The sequence below is a fragment of the Orbicella franksi genome, chromosome 4, assembly GCF_964199315.1.
Source record: "Orbicella franksi chromosome 4, jaOrbFran1.1, whole genome shotgun sequence".
Lineage (NCBI taxonomy): Eukaryota > Metazoa > Cnidaria > Anthozoa > Scleractinia > Merulinidae > Orbicella > Orbicella franksi.
In genome coordinates this window covers 22026460-22045332 of record NC_138148.1, presented here as the reverse complement: position 1 = coordinate 22045332, position 18873 = coordinate 22026460, and the positions used below count along the sequence as shown (strand labels likewise).

The following is an 18873-nucleotide window of genomic DNA, read 5'->3' as shown; positions in this document are numbered from 1 at the left end:
ACGGAATCCAGAGAAAGCTGAGGCCTACAAAAGTGCCATCAATCAGTATGTTGAGAAGGGTTATGCAGAAGAAGTTAAGGAGACAGATGATCAAAGCAAGAAGGTCAGGTATCTGCCGCATCATGCAGTCTTCCAAGAGGACAAAAGGACAACAAAGTGACGTGTTGTCTTTGATGCATCAGCATGCGAGGATCAAGATGCGTCACTCAATGACTGCATTCTGTCTGGGCTGGCACTTCAGCCTAATCTTGTACCAGTTCTGCTTCGATTCCGAAAGCCTAAAATTGCACTGATGGCAGATGTGGAGAAGATGTTTCTCCAGATCAAGGTTGATGAGAAAGACCAGGATGTCCTGCATTATGTTTGGAGGGATCTTAAGAGTGATGACGCACCAAGAATTTATTGATTGCAGAGTTTGGCATTTTGCGTTAATTGTAGTCCGTTTCAAGTTATTGCTACAGTTCAACACCACGCTAGGGAATGTAAGGAAGAGTTCCCTGCCGCATCCATGGAAGTCCTGTCCAACATGTACGTGGATGATTGCCTTACTGGAGATGACAGTGTTGAAGCATCGGTTGAATTGCAGAAGTCTTTAGACAAGATGATGGAGCGTGGTGGATTTAACCTGACAAAGTGGGCCAGTAACTCCGAAGAAGTCATCAGCCACATTGCCAAACAAGATCAGGCACAATCAAATACCATTGATTTCAGCAAGAGTGAACCCCTTAAGGCACTGGGCATTTGCTGGAATACGATAACTGACTCTTTTCTGTTCAACATTCCACAAAGTGTACTCAAGATGAATGACCCTGAAATGAAGAGAAGTCTTTTGAGTATTGCGTCAAGGATATTTGACCCCATGGGACTACTCACCCAGATCACAGTTAAAGCTAAGATCCTGTTTCAAGATCTTTGGCAGAGAGGGCTTGAGTGGGAGGATCAGCTTGATGAAGAGGTTGCTGCTCAGTGGCGATCCTGGAAATCGGAACTCCCTTGTCTAAGTCACATAACTATTCCTTGCCACTTCACGGCAAATGGAAGATCAATCATTGAACTTCACAGGTTTGGGGATGCTCCACCAAAAGCTTACGGTGCAGCCATTTACATCTGATCTATGGATGCCGCTGGCAAGGTTTCAACCCACCTAGTTATGTCCAAATCAAGAGTTGCGCCTACAAAAACTGTTTCGCTTCCAAGATTAGGGTTGCTTGCAGCTGTTATTAACTCACGGCTACTGAAGTTTGTTGCAGCATCTTTGTGTCTCAAACTAGACCGGGTGGTGAAATTCAGTCCACCTGGGATCCTCAACACTGGAAACATTGTCCTGGAGAGGATAATCCGGCTGATCTGATTACCCGGGGATTGTCATTAAAGGTCTTAGCTGAAAACAGCCTATGGTGGAATGGGCCAAAGTGGTTGGCTTCAAACTGCTGGCCAACTGAAAGGCAGGGAAATGAAGAATCTTCCGAGTTTGTCAAAAGGGAGAGGAAGCCGAAACAGGTGACAATGCATGCATGTGCTGGACTTGCCAAGGAACCAATAATTGATGCCTGTCGATATGACAAATGGTTGACCCTTATTAGGGTAACCGCATATGTGCTGCGATGGGTTCAAGTCTTCAAATCCGGAGAAAGCTCAGAGTCAAGGGAACTGTCAGCTGAAGAGCTGAAAAATGCCAAGCTGAACTGGTATCGTCAAGTTCAAAGAGAAGTGTACCGAATTGAGTATGCACAGCTGGAGGCAGGCCAACCATTACCCAAAACCAGTACTACCTTGAAGTTGGATCCTTACTTTGACAAGGAAGATCGGTTGTTACGAGTAGGAGGAAGGCAGCAATATTCCAATCTTCCTGAGGTGACTAAACATCCAATTATCCTGCCACATGGCCATCCAGTTGTCGAGAAAATTATCCAGTGTGTTCACAATGAATTACTTCATGCAGGGCCTGAGAATACACTTTCTGTCCTACAGCAGAACATCTGGCTGACCCATGGATGCCATGAAGTTAAGAGAGTCCTCATGAAATGCCTTGTTTGTCAACGCCAACATGTTGGTCCAAGTTCACAGAAAATGGCACCGTTGCCTTCAGAAAGAGTGCTCTTTTCGCCACCCTTCACGCATGTTGGGATAGACTTTGTTAATCCACTGTATGTTCAAGGGAACCCCAGTCCACACAAATCATATGTCTGCATCTTTACGTGTACCTCTTCACGTATGGTCCATCTGGAGCTCACAAGTGATCCGTCAACCAATGCGTTCTTCCAGGCTTTCAACCGTATGATCAGTAGGAGGGGACTTTGTAGTATCATTTGGTCAGATAATGCCAAGACCTTTAAGTGTGCAGATCGCCAGATTCGAAAGCTTTACAAGTCACAATCATCTGACAGTGATCAACCCTGGAATGACATAGATCAAGGTGAGTTCCAAGCTAAATTAGCATCTAAAGGAATCAAATGGAAGTTCATAGTTGAACGTTCCCCTTGGCGTGGTGGCTGGTGGGAAAGATTGATACGGAATGTGAAGGAGCCTCTCCAAAAGGTCCTAGGGAAAGCGTTGTTGTCCTATGCAGAGTTAACAACAGTCCTTACCAGAATCAAAGCTGTCATTAACACCCGACCCCTCACAACAGTAAGTGATGATGTGAGGGATCCTACACCCATAACGCCCACTCATCTTGCTCTTGGAAGATCACTGTTTGACCTTCCTGACCTTGAAGAGGTCCCTGTTAATGAAGACAGAAAAAGGCAACATTACCTGTACCAACAGAGGCTTGTTAATCACTTCTGGAAGTGATGGCGAGGAGAGTATCTACATCAGCTATCCATTCAACCGAAATGGAACGAAGAGCAACCAGCCCTTAGTGTTGGAGATGTTCTCCTGATCTCTGAGGACAATGTATCAAGGGGAAAGTGGCCAATGGGATGAGTTGAGAAATTGTTTCCTGGAAAGGATGGCCTTGTACACACTATTGAATTGAAGACACAGAAAGGAAACCCATGTAGATCCATTCAAAGGCTACATCGACTTAAAGCGAGTAATCATTCTCTTAGTGCAGAATGTTATGATTGAGAAGCTTACGGTGGGGAGTCAGAGAGTAAGGTTAAAGAGAGTACGGGGAAGAAGAGATCTTCACGAGCCGTAAGGAGTCCAAGTGTAAATCTCTGACAGTGTCGGAAAGGTGGGGAGGATGTTCAGGCCCGAACCCACAGTGGAAGAGTCGTACGAGCTCCTAAGAGACAGGACATATAACTTAGCCTCCCCTCCCCGGACATTGTTGAGTTATTGTTGTAATATTATATTATGGTACGTCTTGTTCATCGAAAAACACGTGTGATCAGAAGTCAAAGATTTTGATTGTAGGCTATTTCGAGTTGTACACTGAGAGTAAGCGAGTGAATCTTTCATTGATATGAGGAAACAAAGACAATACATGGTGAACTGAACAGAGGCATTCCAGTATTGGTCGAAGACAATGTGAACTTCTTTGCAGTTGGTGAGTGATGTGGTGATAGCGTTAAAGTATTTCGATGCGAGTTCACCAAAGGTACTACTCCCCGCTAATTTCAGTACTTGAACTAAAGCCATGCCGTCGATGAGATGAATGGTGTGTTGTGGGAAAGATTGGAGTCTTGGGCAAACATTATCTTTGCTTTCAATAAGAGCTGCCAGGGTACTCTCAAGCTGCCATCTTGATAAGCCAAGGAGAATGGGACCAATGAAAGCTCATAGCATAGAACTTATTTGAGGTTAATCTGCCTCACGTTGGCAGCGATCAAAAGGCATCCAGACAGCTCTCTTTCAGCACCAACTGTAACCAGCTTATCATTGACTGTGTTTACCTGGATTTTCCTTGTTGTTCTTTCAAAGGTTTTCACCTTGAACTTTGGAATTGGATCCCAAAAGCTTACTTGGTCGTTTCTCTACGAAGGTGTTCATCTGCTTGTGTCCATTTTCAATGCTTCTTACTAAACCATCAGCACTGTCATTGGGTAAGACGACGCCCATAGTGAAGTTGACTAATGACTCAGATTCTTGCATGAAAGGATTAGCCATCAGTTCAGTTGTAAAGCATGAAACAAGCTTCTGAACATCAGCCTCATAGCGTGCTACCCGTTTTGCACCAGCCTCTTTGTGTATGTCTACATGGTCGCACTCTTGGGTAAACATATTTTCAAGGGCTGTAGTAACTGACGCACGCTCATGACTGGTGAGGAACCAATGATCTAGCGCACCAGGATTCTGGGAAATACCAATTATCCCCCCTTTTGACTTGGAGCCTGCATTTACAGTCTGTTCTAGTGCCATGTCTGTCTACACCTGGGCAAAAGGGCCTACCAGAGCGACTAACTGCATGATAACCATTCACAAATTCTTGATGAACTTGAGGATGCTTGGTGGTCAACTGCCTCATGTCCATTATGTATACAGGGAGCCAGCACGCATAGTTTGGCCTATCCATTGAGAAGAAATGTGGGACCATAGCTGATACACTCAACAGATGTAGTTTCCAATTTCCGGTTCTTTCAGCTTTGACTTTTAAATCTTGAAAAAGCGAACATAGCTCCGTAGTTTCCTGGTAGGTCCAACAATTGTTTCCATGGCCAAAAAGCAAACGAAATCCGGACCAGCCACTTGGATAACATATTCAAACATATGTCTAGATATTCTGAAGTTCTCTTTCCACCATTTTTCAAACAAATATCTGTGCAACAACTTATGACACAAAATGTAAAATTAACCCGAATTGTAACAACTTCTGACACAAAATGTAACAATTTCTTTGACACAAATTGTGACAACTTTTCAACGTGAAGTGTAACAACTTCTTTAATGCAAAATGTAACAACCTTTTCAACAGATTATTACTAGTAGAGCTTAAGTTACATTTCTTTTCATTCTGTGGAGGTGGTTAAACTTGGCCAAAACAAACTTCCGCACAACTTTAGCTATTATCCTTCGATGGTCTAAACCTTATTAAGTCTGGATTTTTCGGATTCCCAAATTAAAAAACTGCTGTATTTCTCTGAGAGCAAGTTTTGTACAATTATTCTGTAGTTTCTCTCAATCCTATTTCAGAAATGGTCTGTGACGTTTCACTGAAATTACATATGACAAAACCCCTACATCAAATTAAAGCTCGTAGACCTGGCTATCACAAACTATACCAAGCTTTGGGTCTGAAAACTGAGGAACAAATTAAATTAGCAAAAAACATAATTTGCTTTTAAAAGGCAATTTCAATGTTTTCGCATTTAGACGTCATAAAAAATTAGACAATGCATTCTATTTCAAATTTCTTGATATAGTATGATAGCCAGCTCTATAAGCTTTAATTTGATATGGGTTTCTTGTATCTAAAGTTTAAACTGACCCCCTATATCACTTTGATGTGACACACCTCTTAAGCTAAATGGTAACTTCAAGTAACCATCCTTCAGGTACCAGATATAAAGCTTTCGAAAACTCTTCCTGTATGTATGTTGCTTAGTGGCAAGGAAGACACCACAATTACGCCTTTATCTAACAACCGCTTCGCTTAACTGGTCCTCTCCCAATTCTTAAAACTTGGGAATATTGTGACCCTTCGCTCCTCTTTCCCATTTTCCCTCTACTAGTGTTGATAGTGACATAAAAATATTTCACAATAAAAATTCACATATGTCAAACTAGCCACTGTCCAAATCTGGGTGCAAAATAACAAAGTCCCTTTGACTTGTGGCTTTCAAAAGATGATTCAGACTCTCCCATATAGAAGTTGTGAAAAATTCCACAATTCAGTATATTTCAAAAGTCTTGATATAGTTTGAGAGCCAGCTCTGTAAGCTTTAATTTGATATTGGGGTTTAGGTATCTTAAGTTTAAACCGGACACGCTAACTTGCTCATACGTAATACATTAGATCATGTGATCAGTAGATTTGTTTAGTTTGACTGACATAGGTTGTTAAGATTGACAAGAACTTTAACATGTCTGAATTTACTTCTTGATATATTAAGACCCAAGTTGTTAATTTTGCTTTGTTATATTTCGTGTTAAAGAAGTTATATTTTGCATTGAAAAGTTGTTACAATTTGCGTAAAAGAAATTGTTGCATTTTGCATCAAAAGGTGTTACAATTTGGGTTAATGTTACATTTTGCATCAAAAGTTGTTACATTTTCCATTAATGTTACATGTTGCCTTAGTTGTTACACTTTGCAGCCTAACAGGACATAACAAAACAATCTCTCGATTTAGCCCTATTTTGTGCATTGTCCCAAGTGAGTTTTAGCTCTGAGCTCAGCACTGTTTACATGTGTCAAGTGAACTTGTAAATGTAGTGTCAAGATATTTTGCTGCTGTAATGACTAAGCCTGTTAAATACATAACAACATGAACAACTTAGTCCCACAGGGTTGTCAGTTGTTTTTTGAGTAGTGAGTTCCATCCAACAAATAGGCGGTGAAGGTTTTTGTGAAAAACATGCTGCGCAGTGGCTGGTCAAGACATGCACCACGCATCGTTCAGGGAGATTATGGGAGGGAGCTGCCCCCTCCCATTGGGAAAATTTTCGAAAAATAATTCCCTGAGATGCAATGTGGGGCTACTTTCAGCAAACATTGTGTACATTTGTAGGTGATTTTCCCACTCTTAATTAGTTATTCTCAAACCCAGTGTTCATATAAATGACACAGCAAAAAGGTCAGGGAGGACTGAGTCACTCAAGCAAATTGCTCTGAAACAACAACTAGAAGATTTCAATAATAAGTGGAAATATTTCACTTAAGTGTCACCTGCCTTACCATTAGTTTTTTTTCTTATTGTTTATATTTTTCTTCATTCCTTTTTGTTTGATACAATGTAAATCACACTTGCACTGTTACTCTGCACATTGTATAACTCTACTGTATTGTATTTGTATTTTGTGCATAAGGAGGCAATGAAAAAAAACTGTTTGATTTTTTCCTTTTTGGACTTATTTCATAAACTGTACTATTATCCAATTCTCTTTTTAAAAAAAAAATAAAAACCCAGTGAGAGTAAAATCTTATCAAGAGCCCCAAAAAAGAAATTAACATTTTACTAATAAACAGAAGCGATGTTTTGTCTAGCTGATACATGCAAATATGGCAATTATGCACACAGAAATCCACGGCTTTGAAATATTCTATATTTTGGTGCTTTCTTGGTTTTCTCTCACATAAAAGTTTATTTCAAGTTTCTTTCATATTTTAATCTGAAGTTCAGAATTTTAGGCATTTTTTAAAAGGGAACGTATTTGATGCGTTGTCTGATAAGCATCTCGTCGGGACTTCGCTTCTAAATTAAATATGCTGTATTTACCCCAAAATCCTGAGCCATTTTGATGTGTTTATCAATTTATGAATTGCTACATTGCTTCAGAAAATATAAAGGAGTGAATTCATACATATGTACTCATATTTTTATTTATATTTTTTATTTCTACATTTTTATGGCAGATATCAGCCAGTTTCACACTGCTGATGACAGTAGATGCTAATAATTATGTAAATAAATCTACTTCTCTTATTAAGTAGTACTTAACTGGAATAAAAAACACTACAGTCCTATTTATTGCAGTGTCATTTGTACAGAACGAAAACTCACCTTTTACCAGACTGTTCTAAGATACTTTATTCTGTGTTTTGTTCACTTCAAAAAATAATGCCCTGAGGTGTAGAACATTTTATGGCGAATTAAATCAGTTTCGATTCATGTCACGCACTTTTTTAGGAAGTAGTTTATTCCCTCTGATCTAATTTGGGTTTAAACAAATTAATAACTGAACAATTTTATTTCCATTTTATTTCTACAATATCAGGCTCGGGACTAACCTACTAGTATTCGGAGTAGGCGGTAATGTACATCTGAGTTTGTGAAAGCGTATTAGTTTCAGTGCAATCCACACTAAACACAAGCTGAGCCTAGATATGTTGGCTTGCGTAAGCAAAGAACTCCCGTACTCACTCCAACACCAACGCCTAAATGAAATAACACAGAACAAACAAGGCAGTGCAGATAATTTTAGAAATGAAAGGAAAAAAACCAATCATAAAAAGCACGACAGAGTGATTTTGAAAAAGAAATAACTTAACTTGAATGATGACAACTAATTTGCGATGGAAAGCTCTTCAAAATTTTCACAGAACAGGTAAAATGACTGCAATTACACAGTACGACAACAATACAGCCAAAGCAATGGCAGGCAAAACAACTCGAAAACAGTGACTCGCAGTTAACAGTACCTAGTCTACCTACCAACTATTTAACTCCTGGAGGTCTGTCATGTGTCATCTTGTCCTCAAAGTGACTGACTGGCTGACTGATACTCAAGATTGGCCTTGGCTCTGAATTAATGGTCTGCATGCATAAAATGCATAAGACCACAAACATCTTGAAAACATCCTGCTGCAATATGGCTATTACTTTTGCAATGAATTACACTGTAACAACTTATGCAAATTAAACAATTTTGGATTGATTCATACCTTCTGAGCCAAGTCCACAATTTATACTCTCTTTTGCAGAGCATTTTGTCATTCTCTGGACTGAAATACTTTCAGTTGCAGAGAGTTTTGTCATTTTCTGAACTTAAATAATCCTCAAATCTCTAGCTAGACTAATACAATAAAGTGGCTCAATTCTTAGTCCTTCTTGTAACTACATCACTCGCTCAGTCTCCCTAATGCGAACGAGACTATCACCTGCCTGGCCACTCCATGACCTAAAGACTTAAAAAAGCTTGCATTGTTCACTTAGCCATTCTCCTGCATTTTGCAGTGAAACCTATGAAGTCAGCTTCAGGCTGAAACCTAACTATTTCTCTCCTCTTGTAAGATAGCAAACAGTTGCATTACCATTTAAGGGATGCTATGTATTTCTAATGGTTCTGCAATGGTTAGGCTTTGTTCTAATGGTATGATGCTAACAGCTAATGGGTACAAGATTTCGGTTAACGCTTACACTCTCTGTTCTAACATTCTGACATTCTAAGGTAATGGTTATGTTAGCACATCTAAGGTTTGTAAAAGAACTTTCTAATGGACTGAACTAACAGATGGTTAACAGTTTCACTCATTTAATGGATAAGGGTTAAAGTATGTTTTCCCATGTACGGTCAGATATATTTTACTGAATATAAATTAAATTTAAGGCCCATATAATTTTTGGAAATTCATTCAGGAAGGGGGAGGGGTGTTTAAAAACATGCCCATCCATTGGTGGGTGCAGATTAATTCTGGAATTACCCAGTCAAGTGCATTCTTCATTGAAAGCTTCAGCTTTAGAGGATAGGGCATTGCATGATGGATCACTGTTTTGAGCAAGCAATCATTGTCTAGTTGTTCTTACAATTGGGCACTGAATAGGCCATGTTCATATAATTCTCAGTTTTGGACTGGAACTAGTTTGCAATGGAGGCTTATGCAAGGGAACATCATTAAAAATAGGTCCGCAATGCATACTTGTGTGGGATTTCAGTCAAATAAACATTGATGATTAGCATTACAGCAAATGTAATACATTTTGTCCATGTTGTAGTGATAAATGTCAAGTAAAGATTCTGTAGAATCCCAAGTTGCAGACGAGAAAACAGTTAGGGGAGAAACATGTTTGGACTTCTAGTTTTGAGGAAATTAGGGGTCCTTAACATTTGTCAGAATAAATCGGTTGGGATGACTGTTGAATAATGGTAATTGTTTTCGGCTGATGAGAGACTGAGACTGGAAACTGGAAAATTTAGCAAATGGTAAGGAAATTTCCACTGTTCGGTTCAGAATGGAAAGAGAGGAATACCTCTGTAGGTAGTCTACAATTTCCGAATGGATTTTACAGAAAATTAGGGTGCTTACCATTTAGCAAAAAAATCTGGAAGTTTTGGTTGAAAGTGAAATGGAACGGAAATTTTTGTGGAAAGTCCGTTCTGAAATTGTAGACTACCTCCAGAGGTAGTCCTCTTTTTCCGTTCCGAATGGAATGGCAGAAATTTCCCTAACATTTGCTTAATTTCCCAGTCTCCAGTCTCTCATCAGCCAACAACAATTATGGGAAATCGAATTGCAAATGGTAAGCGCCATCTTGTTCGGTTGGTTTGCTAATTTTGGGGAAACCCTTACCATTATTCATCTGTTGTCCCAACCAATTTATTCTGACAAATGGTGAGCACCCTTACTGTTCCATTTGACTTTCAACCGAAATTTCTGGATGTTTTTGCTAAATGGTAAGCACCATAGCTCTCTTAAGATGCGGTTACACAGGGCTCTTTTTGTTGCGGTAAGTGACCCTTTTACGATGGAAAACTGCATTTAGTGAGTGTTACCAATATTTCCTGGAGGTAAATTTCCCATGGTAAATATTTACGGATTCATCAAAAAGATCACACAAAACACCCAAGACATTAAATGTGGTGGTGTTTTGATGTCCAAGGTATAAGAGCCAATCACGATTCTCCATTTAAATGGTTTTCCTTCGTGACATTTTTTTTAACGTTATCAACATTAAGATTGTAGCAGATGTGGCAAAATTGCATTGTAAATCCAGTAAAAAGAAAAGCATATTGTTACAATGCCTGTTCTGATACGACAGTTGTAAGGGGAATGATGATCAGAAGAGAATTATGTTCATAATAATTGCTCTGCATGAAAAGTACATCTAAAGCGTACGTGTATTTTGGTCTCTGCATATGAAGTCAAATGAAGATTACAGAGTTAAATATAGAAGTGGAGTGTTCCTCTTTCCATTCCTCATCGGGCTTCACTGCTTTGGTTTGTAAGTTCTTGTTTGAGACTTAGCTTCCACAGAAACTCTTGGAAGACCATTGCTTAGTTCCATTTTTACAGTTTCATGCTGTATGTAACAGCTATTGGTACATGTACATCATGTGTCTTTTCATGTCTAGTGAAATGCCACCATTGTAATGTAGAACTCCATACTGCTTTGATTGGATCTGTTTGAAACAAGACAATGATAATAAAATTATTTACAGTGATAGTTACTTGCGATAAATTAAGAAGCAATATAAGTTTCACCATACTGTTGATTAAAGAAGGGTTAATTTTGCAATTTTAATGCAATGTTAAGTTTCAGTACGTTGTGGTTACAAGATACAGTGTAACAGTGGGTGTTTAAACAAGACTTTTATGGGGGGAGGGTGTTGGGGGTGGGGGCTGAAGACTTACCTGTGGATGGTGCTTGTACAAGGCAATAGTTTGTGGATTTCCACAAACATAAAAAATTGGCTGCCTTAAAAATGCAATGTTGTTTATGTGTTTGAATGCAGTTGCTGACTAAATATATGTATCTTAGAAACTTAATCAAACTCTGTGTTGATGGGAAATTGATCAATAGCATTTGTTTATTATTCTTTTTAACAAAACAAAAGCATTGTTTGAAAGAGGGACAATTCTTTGTATTGCATGTAATTTGATGTGTTGTTTCTTTTGTTCTCTATAAATTTACAATCTACTGTAGAATGTAATTGTTGACCATATGGTCTTTTGTTACTTAACATCATGAAAATGAGGCCCAAACTGCTTTATGACCTGTGAAATATGTTTCTAAAACACCTGTCTGTATATCTACATGTGTAGGAACCCAATGTTCGTTACTGAACTGCGGTAACAAGGATAATATTTGAGATACGCTGAACTTGACTTTTGTTTACACAAACAAGCAATTCACTGAAATGGAAACACATGAATCCGCTGAATAGGCAAAATAGAAAACCAAAATACCAACGATGAGAAACTTAAGTAGAAAGCAATCGATACTTACAAGTTTTTCGTGCCTTGCTCTGCAATAAACTAAGAAAAACATCATTGAACAATAAACAACTAACTCCTTAACAAAAAACGTTGTGCTCTTCCTAAACTTGATACCTAGTAGCGACTACGATACATACGATCAGCCGTGACATCATGAATGACTCACTGAAATGTCCGCAACTGTCTGTATTTGAATTAAATGAATCTTAGTCATTACAACATGTAAGTAAGATATGTTTGTATATATGTGATCAAGTACTGTTTTGTGGTCAGTTGTATAACTTGATATCCACTGTTTGTAGTGCTTGCCCCTTACTACTAGATTATGTTCAGGTCCTCTCTCTGTTTCAATGAGCCAGTTGATATTATCTAGTGAAATTGGTTCTGAGTTAAACCATTAATTCAAATTTCAATTGAACATCAATTTCTACGACGAATTTGCAATCCTAAACTAGTGAAATATCTCCTCGTGGTCGCAAAAGAAAACATCCACTAAGCGTAGTCACATGACTCAAGCATTTGCACTTCAAATACGCTATAATAAAATGTCCTTCACATCATACTCCCCCTTCTCGATGGGCCAGTGGCTCATTGACCTATCAATAGGAGTTTCGTGTGTTTCTAGCTTAAAGTTCACTATACTTCTAGTTCTCCTAAAGTTTGCTATGGTCCTATTCTTCTGCATCATCTTCTGAAAGGAGTTCTAATGGGCAAATTCTGGTGATCGGTGTTAATAATCCCTTGCAACCAACTCTGACTTTGACAGCTCTCACGTGCTTGTCCTTTCCTGGAAAGACCGCTAGGACTCTACCAAGCGGCCACTGCCCACACAGTGTGTCCGGTGCCACTACCAAGACTACATCATTAACTTTGACGTCTTTCTGTTCCTTCTGCCACTTGGAGCTACGATTCAAAGTTGGTTGCCACTCTCGCAGCCACCAGTGCCAAAAATGTCGCACTAGTTCTTGCACCCGTTTCCACCGCTTCTTGGGACTGAACTGGCCACTATCAACTGATTCAGGAGCAAACTGGCCTCCTACTTGTCCAATCAGGAAATGATTTGGGGTGATGGGTGTGTCATCTGAGGGATTAGCAGACTGATAAGTTAAAGGCCTGGAATTTATGAGTGCCTCTGCACCCATAAATGCTGTCATCAGTTCTTCATTGGTCACATCTCCAGTTCCTAATATCGCATAGGTTGCTCTCTTCGCTGACCTGATCATTGTCTCATTCACCCCACCAAAGTGAGGTGCCCATTATGGGCTGAAACTCCACTTGATTCCCTTGTTGGCAGCTGATTTCTCAATCTTGTCCCACTCCAGTTGCTCGATGAGCTCCCTCAGCTCTCTTTCCGCGTCTACAAAATTAGTTCCGTTATCAGAAATCATCTCTTCTGGCAGCCCTGTCCGATTGGCCATGCGATAAAACGTGTTCAGAAAGGAATCTATGTCCAGCCCATAGGCCATCTCTAGGTGAATAGCCCCAGATGTTAGGCATGTAAATAAACAAAGGTATCGTTTAGCTCTCTTCTTGCCCCTCCCCTGAACAGTTACAAATGGTCCTGCAAAGTCAACTGCTGTTCGGGCAAATGCTCAGAAAGGCAGTTTTAGTCAAATCTTTGGTAGGGGGGCCATTATCTGTTTAGCAGCCTTCGTCTTTTTCTTCCGACATTCACAGCACTCTCTTCCAGTCACGAATCTCCTCTCTACCTTGTATTATCCAGAGTCTGGCTGACAGCGAGGACAACGTGTGATTGGTTCCCACTGCATGGTTACTTCTATGATGGTAGGACTTCACAATTAGCCTGGTCACCCCACTCTTCCTTGGTAGAATGACTGGATATCTAGCATCGAAAGGCAGGTAGTCTGCATAGCACAGTCTCCCGTCTGATCGAAGCAGACCATCTTCATCTAGGGTGGGATTCAAACTTAGCAACTTGCTGTTTTGTGGAACAGACTTGAAATTGACCAGCACCTTGTATTCTTCTTGAAAGGCTTCTTGTTGTGCCTCTTTGATGATGTCAGTCTCTGCATCTGAGATCTCTTGACTGCTAAGTTCTCCAGAACTCCTCTCTGGCTGCGTTCCACAGTTGTTCACGAATCAACTTACCCATGCCCTAACTCTCAATAATCTGGTCCAGCTTGAATATCTGCTGGGATGTAAACACCAAGTCGTTTGCAGGGTAAGTGCAAATAGTACTGATTCTGTGCCTGGCACATCAAATGTTGCCCTCACGTTCTTGCGAACTTCTAGTGTTACTTCAGGAGTTACATCAATCTCTGTTTTTGGCCATGTGTCCTCTGGCATGCTCAGGAACTTCGGACCCTTCCACCACATCTTGCTTCCTTTTACCTTAGTCACCAACATTCGTCTGGTTGGCAGGTCAGCAGGGTTCTGGTGTGTGCTAACATGATGCCACTGAGAAGGACTGCTTGAATCATGTATTTCTCCTACTCGATTCGCTATGAACGGTCTGAAATTGCGGCTGGGTCTTCGAATCCACCACAGCACATTCATGCTGTCACTCCAGAATGTGAGTAGGCTCTGGTCAATCTTAAGGACCTTGGCTATAGACAGCCAATCTTAATCCCAAAACAGCTCCCATAAGCTCGAGTCTTGGATGCTTGTAGCTGATAGTGGTGCCACGCGTGTCTTGGAGGCCACTAGGCTGGTAGATACTGTACCAACCTTGTACTGATACCTAACATAAGTTACTGCACCATACGCATTCCCTGATGCATCTGTGAAAGTGTGCAAGGTAACTGTTTGAACATGTGAGTTCAACTGCAGGCAACAAGGGACTTGCACATCTGACAACTCCGTGAGTTCTTCAAACCACTTCTTGGCCTCTCTAGCTTGGCTCAGATCTAGTGGGTCATCCCAATCTAATCCCGAGGTCCACATGTCTTGCAGTGGGATCTTTGCCTGAATCACGTATGCCGCCAGAAACCCCATAGGGTCAAACAGCATGGCTATCTTATGCAGGAAATTTCGCTTGGTCAACTGGAATTGCTCATCTGGTGGATTCACTCTGTAAGTGAAAACATCTTTCTTAGCCAACCACAACACACCAAGCGTTTTCATTGATGGCAAATTTCCTTTGTCTAAGTCCACTTCTGCAGCCCTGTCTTCTTCAGGTATCCTCTTAAGTACATGTTCTGAGTTGGAAAGCCACTTTCTGGCATGCATACCTGCGGACCCCCACAGTGCTGATAGTTCCTCGTAAATTTTTACGCACTCCTCTTTGCTGTCATCCATGTCTGTAGACTCCAAGACTGTCTCGGCAGTTCTCGGGTAGTGCTCTTGGTTTTACCTTGCATGCTTCTGAGAAACAAATTGTCCCTGATATGGGCATGAATTAACTCCAAAGACAAGGCTATTGAACTGATAAACATCTGGAGGTCTGGACTGATCTACGACCCTCCACAAGAAACGATGGAATGGTCTACTCAAGGGTGATATCCCAATTCTAAGATACATCTCTGCAATGTCACATACTAGGGCTACTGGAAAACATCGAAAACGGAGCAGTACATGAAAGATATCCCTTTGGAGTTTTGGTCCTTGGCAGATGACGTCATTCAATGACAGTCCATTAAATTTTGCAGAGGCATCAAAAACCACCCTAGTCTTTGTAGTTGTCTTTTCAGGTCTTACAATTGCGAAGTGTGGAAGATACCAGGCCTTCTCCTCTGTCTTAGAGGGTGTCACTTTAGAAATGTAGCCCTTCTGTGTGTACTTGCTGATGACCTCTAAATATGACTCCGCTAGCTGAGGATCCTTTAGAAGTCTCTTTTCAGTGCTGATCAACTGGCTCACTGCCATCTCATAGTTGTTTGGTAACTCGGGGGGCGTTTGGTTTCCATGGCATCTCTACTTCATATCTCTCCCCTTTGAACTGCACTGAGATCTTGAATGCTTTTATCACCGACACTTCCTCTTTTTTCAGGAGTTCTCTTTCTGTGATTTACCCAGATGAGTCGATCTCCCAAAACTTCTGCAATACAGAGCTCAATTTTTTCTCTTGTTGGTGAACGAAATAGGCCATGTTAAAATTTGTCTGCTGCACACTGTTCTCTGTCAGCTTAGGTGAACCAATACACATCCAGCCTAAAGGTGTCAGTCGAGCCACCGGTTCCCCAGGTTGGCCACAGACATCTCTAATGGAAAAGTGCAATTCGGCATAGTCTATGCCAATCAACATGTCAATGATTGGCCGAGGGCCAAGATTTGGGAAGTTAACACCTTGCAGGTGCTTCCACTTTCCCGATTGCTCTTTCCAGTTAACTGGTCTCATGTTCCCAGTCACCCATGTTGCTGTAAATGCTGAAATTCTTGCATGAGTCTTGCCATCAATACTCTGCAGGTCAAATTCCACTGGCATGGTTTCAAAGGAATCTTCCTCGCCATTTAACACATTAACTGTGATTCGTTGGGTGCTTCCTTCCAACCCTAGCTCAGCAGCCACATCACCATTTATGTAGGTCTTTGTGCTTCCATCATCTAGTAAGGCATTTACAATCATTCTTTGCTCCCCATTCTTCACCACCACCGGTACTGTATGCAAGGCAAGATACTTTGCTGGCTCTGGAGCTTTTGTGGTTGCCATGGTTGTTGTCAAGCAGTGTTCAGGATGGGTGCTTCACTCCCCCTCCATGCCAGAACTATGTGCATTTTTTTCACCAGCTCCTCTCTGGCTCTATCACTTGTGACTCGCTAGCACTTCCACCATTTACAAACTGATCTCCATGCAGTGCCCGATTGTGCATTTTCTGACAGCCATCAATACCACATCGACTATTTTGAGCACATCGCCCTCCCTTGTGATTTCTTCCGAGGTAATGATAACACAGTCTTAGCTCTTTAGCCTTTTGCCAACGACTTTGCACATCCATTTTCTTAAACTCTGGGCAGCTCCACACTGGATGATCTTTCTTACAAAGTGGGCAATTTGTGCTTACAGGCTTTCCTGGACCACTTGTCTGACCAAAGAATGTGTGTGAGCTATCTCTTCGTTTTCCTATCAGCCCACATAGTGTCTCTGCCGCAACAGTCTGGAATTCAGCTTCTTGAATGATCCACTCACGTGTCTCAAAACATTCCACTTTTTTTGCTCAAACACCCATCTGTTGTAATTAGCAAGCATAGTGCTGGTCATTTTCTTTTGTACCTTCATGTATAAGGACCCATTGCCAAGTTCCTCTTTTCTTCCAGCCTCTTTCAGATTTATGACGATCACGTCCAGTAAGTCTGCCAACCTGTCTAGATCCGTGGCGTTTCCAGGACGAATCAGTTGGAACTGGTCCAATTCCTCTAAGTGCAAATTGATCTGACGGTGTTGACCACCAAATTTTCTCTCCAATCTGCTCTTGGCCGCTTCATAGGCCTCAGCCGAATGTCCTAAGCTCTCCACTGCTGCCAATGCTTCTCCAGATAAATACTTCTTCAACTGCAACAATTTATACTCTGCAGTGGCTGGCACTTTGTCAACACAAGCCATAAATGCTGCCTTCCAGCTCCCATACGACTGCTTGTCTCCACTAAATACCGGAATAGAAACTCCCGTCAATTGTTTCCACGTCTTTCCCGAGCTCTTGTTTCGGTGATTCTTCTGCAGTCTTCTCCTCTTCTGGCTTAACATCCCTTTTTGGCAGGCATGAAGGTGACAACTCAATCTCCTCATCTATGGCACCCACTAGCTTCAAATATTTCTCTTTGCAATCTCCTTTTGCTCGGGCCAATTCCTCCTTCGCCTCTCTAACTTTGGCTTCCATTTCTTTTTGACAACAGGCATATTCTTCCTCCATTTTCTTTTGAGCACGCTTGACAGATTCTTCTTTTTCACGTAATCGCTCCTCAAGCTCGATCACACACTGGCGAGCTTTCGTTTCTTGTGAATACAAATTATGCAATTTCCCGGAAAATCCCGACACTTGACTTGATAATTCATCCTTATTGGCATCCAAATATTCTTGTACATTTTCTTGGGCATTACAGAATTCTTTCTCGATTTCCTCAAGTTCGCGGCTTGTCTTCTCAACAGCATGCCGATCTCTAGCTCCCAAATACAACACAGCCATCAATGTCAAATCTTCAACAACATTCTCTTGGACTTCGTCAAGTTTTTTCCTCAAAGCTCTTATTTCACGGTTACTCGCTCCATCTTCTAATAAATCAGCCAGCTGATTTTTTCATCTTGTGAACAGCGATTTCGATTTGGCTTTCTTTATCTTTTGCTCCTCTATTTTTTCTACAATTTTGTCACGGATACCTTCGCCATCGTCTGTGCCCTTCGCTCAGTTGCGGCGCTTCTTCTTCTTCGAATTTAACAGCATTTTCTTGAATTCAGTGAATTTCCCCAACGTAAACCTCGTTCTGCTACCAATATGGTTCCAAGTTAAACCATTTATTCGAATTTGTATTGAACATCAATTTCTACTACGAATTTGTGATCTTAAACTAGTGAAACATCTCCTTGTGGTCGCAAAAGAAAACATCCACTAAGCGTAGTCACATGACTCAAGCATTTGCACTTCGAATATGCTATAATAAAATGTCCTTCACATCAGACATGCTGTTTAATACTTCAGAGATTGCTTGACAAAGCTGTCTTACAGATACCTTTGGTGAGCAATATCGGCCTAGTATTGTCCAATCCTCATGGCTGGTAACCTTAATTACAGGAACCTCAATGCCATGTATGTTGTGACAGTAGGGATACCCAGATAGGTACGGGATTCTATTATACACAACTGTACCACCATAAGGTCTTGATGCATTGTTGGAAATATGATTATCATTTCGAAAGAGAGAATAACCAGCCATGCCATATAACTCATTATTAGCTTGAGAACTAAATCTTGTTTCTGCAAAATGTTAAGATGAGCACTTGAATAATTTAAGTGTCATTGTCTGAGAAAGTGTTCCAGAGGCCAAAAATTATGGTCGACCGGTTTGGCTGAAACTTGGCACAGAAGTTGGGTGCAATGAGATATTTCAAAAGCCAATTTGGCTCTCTTCCCTGACTTTTAGTTTTGGAGTTTCAAGGGAGGTCTCATTTTTTGCCCTTTGAGCACCAAAACCCCAGCCTTCCAGGGGACATTTTGAAAGTG

General features: G+C 40.8%; 2 protein-coding genes and 3 pseudogenes across 9 annotated transcripts in view; 2 read left to right on the top strand and 3 right to left on the bottom strand.

Moving 5' to 3' along the window:
• The window catches only part of LOC145484910 (uncharacterized), a 437829-nt pseudogene that overhangs the window by 51423 nt on the left and 367533 nt on the right, over positions 1–18873 (bottom strand). The gene's annotated exons all lie outside the window — the stretch shown is intronic.
• The window catches only part of LOC145484906 (tRNA (32-2'-O)-methyltransferase regulator THADA-like), a 656511-nt gene that overhangs the window by 386857 nt on the left and 250781 nt on the right, over positions 1–18873 (top strand). The window lies entirely within an intron of this gene.
• LOC145484925 (uncharacterized) overlaps positions 1–18873 on the top strand; it is a 174480-nt gene that overhangs the window by 71465 nt on the left and 84142 nt on the right. The window lies entirely within an intron of this gene.
• On the bottom strand, positions 13836–15019 carry LOC145484918 (uncharacterized; annotated as a pseudogene).
• On the bottom strand, positions 15040–16370 carry LOC145484936 (uncharacterized; annotated as a pseudogene).